The following is a 9,931-nucleotide window of genomic DNA, read 5'->3' as shown; positions in this document are numbered from 1 at the left end:
TCGAACATCCTGCATTGTATATATGACTTTGATCTTCACATCAATCTTTGTGGGCTGCTAGGGGTAAAATCATCCCACTAGGTTATGAATGTAAGACACGTGTCACTCAATCAAGTGCCACGTCACAATGCAAAAATTAGGATAACATTTGTCCCAAAGTCTGCACAGGACCTTCTTGGTCGCACGTGGACTTCATTCGACCAAGAAACTGTCTGGATGGGTGATGTGTGTCTAGTTGTTGAAGTTGATCCCACATGACTTGATTGAGGATCTCTTCAATGTCTAAGGCATTAAATACCTCTTGAAAGTTATACCTCGAGTTACGCACTGACAGTCGAGTGATACCACATGCATGTCGTGTGTACTTTCATAATGAGTACTTAACGTTCACTTTTTGGAGGGGGATCCCCAAATTTGAATTTTAAATAAATTAATTTCCTTTTTCAAGTGCCTATAAAATGAGATTTAAACCTTCAAGGAATCCTTTTAGCCATTTTATCCTTGAAGAACCAAAGCAAAATTTTCTTCGTATTTTACTCTCAAATTTTTAAAGGAAGGTTGCTGGAAAATCTATTGATGATACCCTCTGAGCATATCAAAAAAGCTTCGAACAGTGAGTAGGTTGCTTTTCCCTTTACTTTATGCAATATTCATTGAATCTATGTATTACTTTTTGAATTTCTTACTACGAATTTATTTGTTCTTGAACTGTTCTTGACTGATCATAGAATAGATGAAATTAGGGCTTGTAACCTTGACTAACATTCAATTATAACTTCTGATTCTGTTATTGTGTATCATTTTTAACTTGGAATCATTCATTTTCACCCATTTTTAAGACTTTTAGATATCTTTTAAGGTTTTGAACTTTTGGGTTTGGGAATTCTATTCTTGAACGAAATCCCTTTTTTTATCTTTAATCTTGCCTGGTCGGCATATTAAACTTGTTTTACAACTTTCCATCCATCTAACTCTCATTTTCTTGTCTCCTATCTTTCTATAGATGAACCCTGATGATTTTTGGGGATGCAAACACCATATCAACCAGGACCTACTCCAACTCTTATATGAAGATCATCCTCGACTCCATGCAAGTTCATCTTCATCCAGTGACAATCTGTCGAATTCTAGCTTTAAAGATTAGGAAGTGAGTAGTGAGCACATACCGTCTCCGGAGCCTGAGGTATAACATCATTAATACCCCCGACCAGATACGTGGAGAAGGGTACGCAAATTTTATCTAGGAATTAAAGAAATATTGGAGGCATTATCTCCATGCTTCTTGGACGTACAGGGTTTAGCCTGGTGTTACTGACACTCTGCCCGAAGCATGCCCAACTCTATTTGCTAAGGGAGTCATTATTGCTGAGTGTGTTGTAACTGTTGCAAGGCATACTACTGAATCAAAGTCCCCGCCCAAATGTAGAATTATGGTGCAAAAAAAGCAGACAATGAAGAAAGCTTCAAAAACTGATCCACACTTTGCTAGGTTATTTTCTGCAGCTGGTGTGGAGAAAACTAGACCTTCAACTGAAGAAGGAAAAATTGTTGATGAGGACTGTGAAGTCCAAGAGGTGGAGGACTAGGGCGAGTGTTACGAATTTTATGTTTACTACACAAGTATACGCAATCAAGTAGTATCTCACGCAAGTGAGGTCGAACCACAGGGAATTGGATTAAGTAATACTAAACTATACTTATGATTCTATTTGGAAAAATAATAATTTTTGCAATTAAAAAGTAAATAACTCAAAAAATTAAAAAGAGAATAAACAACGATTAATCAAGATGAGAGATTAGGGAGGTGAATCCTGTTGATAAGCTACCAATGTTAATACCTAATTGCGATCCTTATCTCAATGTGAATGACAGATTATAAATTAACCTAACTCTTTTCAGATCTTTTAGGCTCTAAATAATATGTTCTCTAATTAACTTCTTAATTAAATCAACACAAAATCAGCATTAAGCAATAATCTTTTCGTCACTGAGGCTATGTAAATACTTTCGTTTCACATCAAAATCTAGACTATCCAAATTTTAGCATTCTCAATTCTCACTTTTCAGATTTCGAATTGAGATCATTAAACATGTAAAAGGTGATCAAGCTTGCACATGGAATTAAACACAAATATAGATAGTATTCACACATAAGATGAAGGAATGACAATTATTTATTAACTAGGCATAAACTTAAACAACATTCATCATCCTCCCCTATTGGGAAATTTAGTTCATAATAACTCTAAAAACATCCATGATTAATTCAGAAACAAAACTAAACATAAAAGAAGAAATTAAGGATAAAAGGAAGAAACTAGAAGGTGATATCGCTCCGGGTCTTCAAGATAGCTTCCTCTCCACCTGCATCCACTATTCATGTCTATTTTTGCTTGCTTTGACCTTCAGTGTCGTATTCCTTATATGGGGATGAGAAGTGTGCCTCCAATTGAGAGAAAAATCAAAATTAGGTCAAATCTGCGATTTCCGTACCAAGTCGCGACTACAGGCAAACCTCAAAAATCGAAGGTTCTGCCAAACCTCAAAGTCGCGACCAGGAAAAAGGGTCGCGACCTGGCTCTCTGAAGGTCGCGACTACTGATGCGTCTGTAGCCGAATTTTCCAATTTTTTCCAAGTTTGTCCCAGTTTTTCGCCATTTGACTGAATTCGAACTCTAACACCCCGGGAACCTGAAATAATGAAAATCAAGCGTAAAACTGCTCCAAAAGACACCAATAGACGAGATCATGCTAACTTTAAAGACCCGAAACATAGGCTAATTATAACCTAACAAAATCCCCCAAACTAGATACTTACTCGCTCCCGAGTAAGATAAAAAAAAACTAACTACGCTATCAGATAATTATTATGCTGCTGACTCATGCTCTGTTTTCATCCTTGCATAAACTAGAATTTTGATCCTACTAACTCTAACAATTAACTCAGATGCTCAATTAATAACACTATGTATAACCACAAAATTTATTCATATGTGAAACATTGTTATAAAAGTTTTACTCTTTCCAACAGTTCCACAGCCCGATAACTCATAAGCTTGCATGCTTACCTTTCTCCACTAATGTTGACAGTATTCTTCGGAATCATTAGGTCTTTTCAAGGCTTAGGTAGTATGGCTCAGATATTCAGGGATAGGCAAAAGACAATTTCGGCTCAAGATATCATAAGCACACAAACAGAACCCACAAGCTTTTTACTTTTCTTTCTCTAGAATCCCATAATGTTCCCAAATTTACCAAGATTGATAGAAGATATCTCTATTACTTTCCAACATCACTAAAATTATATTTATTTATTTATTTTATTTTTTGAACACAAATTTGTACTTTTCATTGCGTTTTTTTTTTTCCTTTTTTCATTTTTTTTCAGTGACATTGAATAATAATTTTTTTTTTCCTCTTCTCAATCTTACAAGTTTTTCTCCCTCTCACTAATTCCTCACACTAAATGTTTCTCCTCCCCCAAACTAATCATGTAGCTTATGATATCATCGATAACATGGTGAAGAAAAATTAATAGTGTGGTTGCAAAAATTTTCAAAATCAATGGGTGAAAAACAAAACAGGTTTAGGCTCAAAAGGTTAACTAGGGATAAACATTATTATGGTAGGCTTGAAAGGCTCAAACTATCCAACAAATGCCTAAGTCATATTCCAATTGAACACTATCAAGGATTTCGCCTCAAAAGAATAAACATGCAAGTTCTAAGCTATCTTGTCAATCTTACCACAAACCATAGTAAAACAATTATAACAATTTTCACAGATTGAATAATTGCAGAAAAACACAGGTTTCTAAGCATCCGAACTAATTCAAAGAGTTAACAAAATCAAGCACACAGTTATTTTATAGTTTCAGATCACATAACATTAATCAGCAGTATACAACTATCGTCAAGCTTATTGCCATTCCTTAACTAAAACAAAAAAACTAAAACAAAAAATTAAAATGCAGAAAATTTAAAAAAAAAAATAAATCTCTCCCCCCAAACTAAATATGACATTGTCCCCAATGTGACATTAAAGAAAAAGGAAAGGAAACTTACCTGAGTGCCACCTCAACAAGCGGTTGACGCCCGTAATAAGCATCATGCTGGACAACTTGAAAGTTGTTTTTAAAAATGCCCTCAAGCTTGGCATGTAATGAGTTTGAACCAAAAGCCACACCAACGACACAAGACTTTCGATGATGAGCTTGGGGAGAAGCCTTTCGTAGCTCGTAGAGGATATAATATGGTGTTGATGAAATATATGGATCCATTGGTGGTTTGTTTGTCAATATCATTGATGCAGTTGAATCAATGATGTCATGTTCTTCCTCATCCTCCAATGTCACAGTTTCAATACTTTCATCTAACAACCCTTCTTCTTGTTGCTCACTCTTCACTTGGCTATCCATACCCTCACTTATGATTTCATATTCAATGATTTCCTTTTTACAAGGATCTTGATCTTCAATTGTAGGCTCATTATCTTCCTTGTATTCAAATAATGACCCTTCTTCATTGTACCAACAACTCTCATAACTTTCATCATTGGAGTTATTACATTCTGAATCATGAGTCATTGAATTATCACATAAAGATCTCACCATGTCAGTTAAGCGATTAATCTCTCCTGGAAGTGATTGTAGAAGTGATAGTAGTTGCTCCTCTTTTTCAGTTTGTTGGGATGAATTTGGGCAATAAGGTGGGTATTGGTGACTCCAACCCTGAAGTGATGGATTTCAATGCCAATCGTAATCAAAATTTGCCATATCATTCAACAGATTTATTACATCATAGCCTCTCATTAATAAAGGTGCTCCAGTTGCCTCTACTCCATAATCAACTCAGCTTCTTGTTTCATCGTTAAGTCCATTATAGAAGAGCCATGTAAAACATCCACTTGAGAAAGTGGGATAACATCTCTCTCCAAGCTCTTTAAATCTCCTCCAAGCAGAATAGAATGGTTAATTGTGTTGTTGGACAAAATCCTCAAGATATAGCATCTGGATTTATCTTGCAGTTCAAACTCATAAGTAAAAAATTAGTAAAATTAAAAAATAAAACTAAATTAGTACTAAAAAGATAAAAAATTGAAACAACAAAATTAATACTAAAACTAAAAAGAAAAAACAAATTAGAACAAAATTTAATTTTTAATAATATTACAAAATTTAATCTAAAAGAAACAGATTAGAAATAAGCAAAAGAATTAACCAAAGTAGAAGTTAGTATAATTTTATGTAATATTAATCTTTAAACAATTCCCCGGCAACGGCGCCAAAAACTTGTTACGAATTTTATGCGCAAGTATACGCAATCAAGTAGTATCTCACGCAAGTGAGGTCGAACCACAGGGAATTGAATTAAGTACTACTAAACTATACTTATGATTCGATTTGGAAAAATAATAATTTTTGCAATTAAAAAGTAAATAACTCAGAAAATTAAAAAGAGAATAAACAACGATTAACCAAGATGAGAGATTAGGGAGGTGAATCCTGTTGATAAGCTACCAATGTTAATACCTAATTGCGATCATTATCTCAATGTGAATGACAGATTATAAATTAACCTAACTCTTTTCAGATCTTTTAGGTTCTAAATAATATGTTCTCTAATTAACTTCTTAATTAAATCAACACAAAATCAGCATTAAGCAATAATCTTTTCGTCACTGAGGCTATGTAAATACTTTCGTTTCACATCAAAACCTAGACTATCCAAATTTTAGCATTCTCAATTCTCACTTTTCAGATTTCGAATTGAGATCATTAAACATGTAAAAGGTGATCAAGCTTGCACATGGAATTAAACACAAATATAGATAGTATTCACACATAAGATGAAGGAATGACAATTATTTATTAACTAGGCATAAACTTAAACAACATTCATCATCCTCCCCTATTGGGAAATTTAGTTCATAATAACTCTAAAAACATCCATGATTAATTCAGAAACAAAACTAAACATAAAAGAAGAAATTAAGGGTAAAAGAAAGAAACTAGAAGGTGATATCGCTCCGGGTCTTCAAGATAGCTTCCTCTCCACCTGCATCCACTATTCAGGTCTATTTTTGCTTGCTTTGACCTTCAGTGTCGTATTCCTCATAAAGGGATGAGAAGTGTGCCTCCAATTGAGAGAAAAATCAAAATTAGGTCAAATCTGCGATTTCCGTACCAAGTGGCGACTAGCATTTAAGCTGGTCGCGACTACAGGCAAACCTCAAAAATCGAAGGTTCTGCCAAATCTCGAAGTCGCGACCAGGGTCGCGACCAGGAAAAACGGTCGCGACCTGGCTCTCTGGAGGTCGCGACTACTGATGCGTCTGGAGCCGAATTTTCCAATTTTTTCCAAGTTTGTCCCAGTTTTTCGCCATTTGACTGAATTCGAACTCTAACACCCCAGGAACCTGAAATAATGAAAATCAAGCATAAAACTGCTCCAAAAGACACCAATAGACGAGATAATGCTAACTTTAAAGACCCGAAACATAGGCTAATTATAACCTAATAGCGAGGTCCATCCTGCTACTCTTCCCAAAGCTAAGGGAGAAGGAGAAGGGGAAGAAAAGGAGGAAGAAGAAGCCTATGTACTTCCTTTTGTTGACTTTAATGAGGATGAAGATCCTCTCTTCGAGGATGGTGAAGTTCTAGTAACTAGCCAGGACAATGTCGAAGAAGAGTACACTGAGGCCTGAACTATAAACAATAGAGGTCTGAGGGGTGCTCAGTGGGTTTCACCACCATCTGTCCTAATTTACGAAAGATTGACCAATCTCTACGATGATGGTCTTCTAGGGAAGGTCGAGGCTTTCCTCCTAGTCTCGGGCAGTTAGCGACAAATCTTAGAGATGAATTTTATGCGTGGTCGGGACCACATGCTAAGCAGGGTGCCATGTTGCCATTGCATTCGTACTTCAAGGAGATTACGAATTATTACCACATATGTGTTGGGTTTTATGCCCTAAATAAAACTCTATTTCAATGTAATCCAGATTATTCAATATCAATAAAGTAACAGAAGTATTTTTCATTCATTTGTGTATGTTTTGGTTCACTTAATCAATTGTTTGTCTGTTTGATTTATAAATTCATCCAAACCCCTTTCACATACTTGATCATGTTTATTGTGTTGTCAACACAGTGGAAAGTAAACATGACTATGTGAATAAAGGATTCCTAGATTTATCAAAACACTGGGTTTTACTGATATGACAATCTACAACAGAGTTTACTTGCATTTGGAGAAATGCTATGTTCTTTCCAGAACATTGGTTAAAGTAAAGCTCAGGTTGGATGCATGGAGTATGCATTGGAATGGGCCGATATTGAACTTTGAAATAGATTTATACAACTTACCGTACTATCTATTCAATTCGATATCACTAAGTTGATCCTAGATTACATGATCGAAATCCTGATATGGTTAGGCTCAATCTCAAGAGTGTTATTCGTGTTCTTTGATTTGTTAGTTAAGCCTACTTTTGGGTCAGGGTGATACGTACATTTTGGGAACACGGTAGTCCGATTGAGTGGGAGCGCTAACATAAATATGGAATCTTTAGCTTCTATCTGGCGAATAGTAAGCAAAGGGTGATTTCCTTCGAGCTTAACCAAATGAGATAAATGGTGGAGTACTCATTTCACTTAGCTGAAATATCATTTGTACAGGGTTAAGTGTTTTAAAGATAAAATACATTGTAGGGTGTTACGGTAATCAAGTCCCTTTACAGTGTAAATAATCCATATAGAGGATCATTGATCACATTAGTATTATAACAATGGATAACTAATGATGTGTCTATATGGTGGAACATATAGAGCATTCTATATACTGAGAGTACAATTCTAAGTTCTATGCGTGGATTCAACGAAGAATTAATAAGTCAGTAAATTTAAGTAGTAAATTCTAGATCTGCTTATTGGAAGCTCGGATATATAGACCCATGGTCCCCCCACTAGTTGAGATAATATTACTTGTAAGACTCATTTAATTGATTTTAATTAATCAATTATAATTCTCAAGTTAGACTGTGTCTATTTGAGAATTTATCACTTATTAAGGGTAAAACAGTAAATAGAGATTTTGAATGGCATATTTATTAATTAGGAAACTTTAATTAGTTTTATTATTAATAAATAAATGACAATATATTATTTGATAATTAATTTTAATTATTAAATAATTAGATTTGACATTTATGTGGTTGAACAAAGGAATTGGCAGTTTTTGACAAAACAGGAAACTATCAATGTAGGAAAAGGAAAGTTGGAGAAGTGGAAAGCCTTGTTTCCACAATGCCTAGGCCGGCCACTATGCTTCCCTTTTAACATTGATTTTTCATTTTTTAAATGTCAATTAATTCAACCATAGCCCTAGGTGGTCTTCTATAAATAGAAGGTAAAGGCTTCAGTTTTTGAACACACATTATTCTGACAGAATTTTCTCACTCAAAAACTCTCTGAGCCGCCACCCTCTCTCTCTCTCTACCTTCTCTGTTTCGAAATCTATGAGTGTCAAGTAATACCTCAATCATAGTGAGGAAGACTGTGTAGAATTCAGAAACAACAAAGAAGGACTATCGGGCTCAGATCTTGATTATACTCTGCGACAGAAAGGAATCAAGGGTTAGAGATCTGAATGGGAGGAGACATATATTCCGCTGCACCCAATGTAAGATTTCTGATACTTTTATGTGTTTAATTTTCCATCGTTTTAGAAGTTCATATTTAGGCTGTTAAATCAACATACTTGTGAGTAGATCTAAGTTCCTGGTAAAATAACTTCCAACAATATGTCTGACCCAATTGACTCCTAAGGGCATAAAGTACATGTCAACCCTATTCGTATTGTATGCTTCTCAAGGATGGGGTCATCCGTCTGCCCACAATACCAATTGACTGTTTGACTTAAAGTCCAGGCCAAAGCAAAATAGATCTGGGTATTTCTACTTCTCCCAGATTGAAGAGAAGTGGTTTTCTGGTACCACGGACACCGACGTAATTGGTGGCTTTGTGGAGGATTATTATTTTGTTAAGGACATGGGGACTAACTATACCAACTTTCAACATATTCCTTCTTATTGTCGACCCCCTTTCACCATGGAACTTAGGAATAGAGCCAAGAAGATACTCTAACTTTTTGCAGAGGCTTAGAACATCTCACTATTGGTACTGAGGGCAATTTCATTAAGTATGGGCTTTATCCATCTGACGAGGGCTAGGAGGCTAAGCATGTGACGGATGTCCAAGTTTTATGTGCCAAAGGTTTATGTCATTATTAACAGTAGAGTAATAGACTTGAGGTGGAAAAATAAAGGGTAAATCATTTTTTTTTATGGAAGTAGAATTACAAGGAGTACTATTTTGCAAAGCAGTGCTTTTATTACATTGGTGTTTGCTAGAAGTAAAATTTGAATCATGAATGCAACAACACTTTTGAGTGGAATCATTAGTGCAACAACATTTTAGAGTTGGGGAAAACTTGGTAATGGTAGCTAGATGACATTGAATGGTGGAGGAGGTTTCACCAAACAATTCTTAACTATCCCTTTTAGCAACACTTTCCACAATTTCTTGTCCTTAACAAAATAACAATGTTTGTAAAATTCAAGAAAGACATCATTGTCATGGATTAGTTTAGAGACACTAACAAGATTTTTTGTAATTGAAGGAACATTTAAAATAGATTTTAGAATAATTGGGGTATTTTGATTAGATGTAATAGTTGAATTGCCTATATGAGAAATAATTAGTTTCTTACCATATCCTACAACAAGAGTGTCTTAACCTGTATAAGGGATGGCATTGTCCAAGTGCTCCATACCAAAAGGCACATGATTGTTAGCTCATAATGAGTCCTCACCAAAATCTAGAACAATATTGAAGGAGTATGCTTGATAATCCATGTGATCTATTGAATCT

Source organism: Cannabis sativa, chromosome 7 (genome assembly GCF_029168945.1).
Source record: "Cannabis sativa cultivar Pink pepper isolate KNU-18-1 chromosome 7, ASM2916894v1, whole genome shotgun sequence".
Classification (NCBI taxonomy): Eukaryota; Viridiplantae; Streptophyta; class Magnoliopsida; order Rosales; family Cannabaceae; genus Cannabis; species Cannabis sativa.
This window is presented reverse-complemented; position numbering follows the sequence as displayed.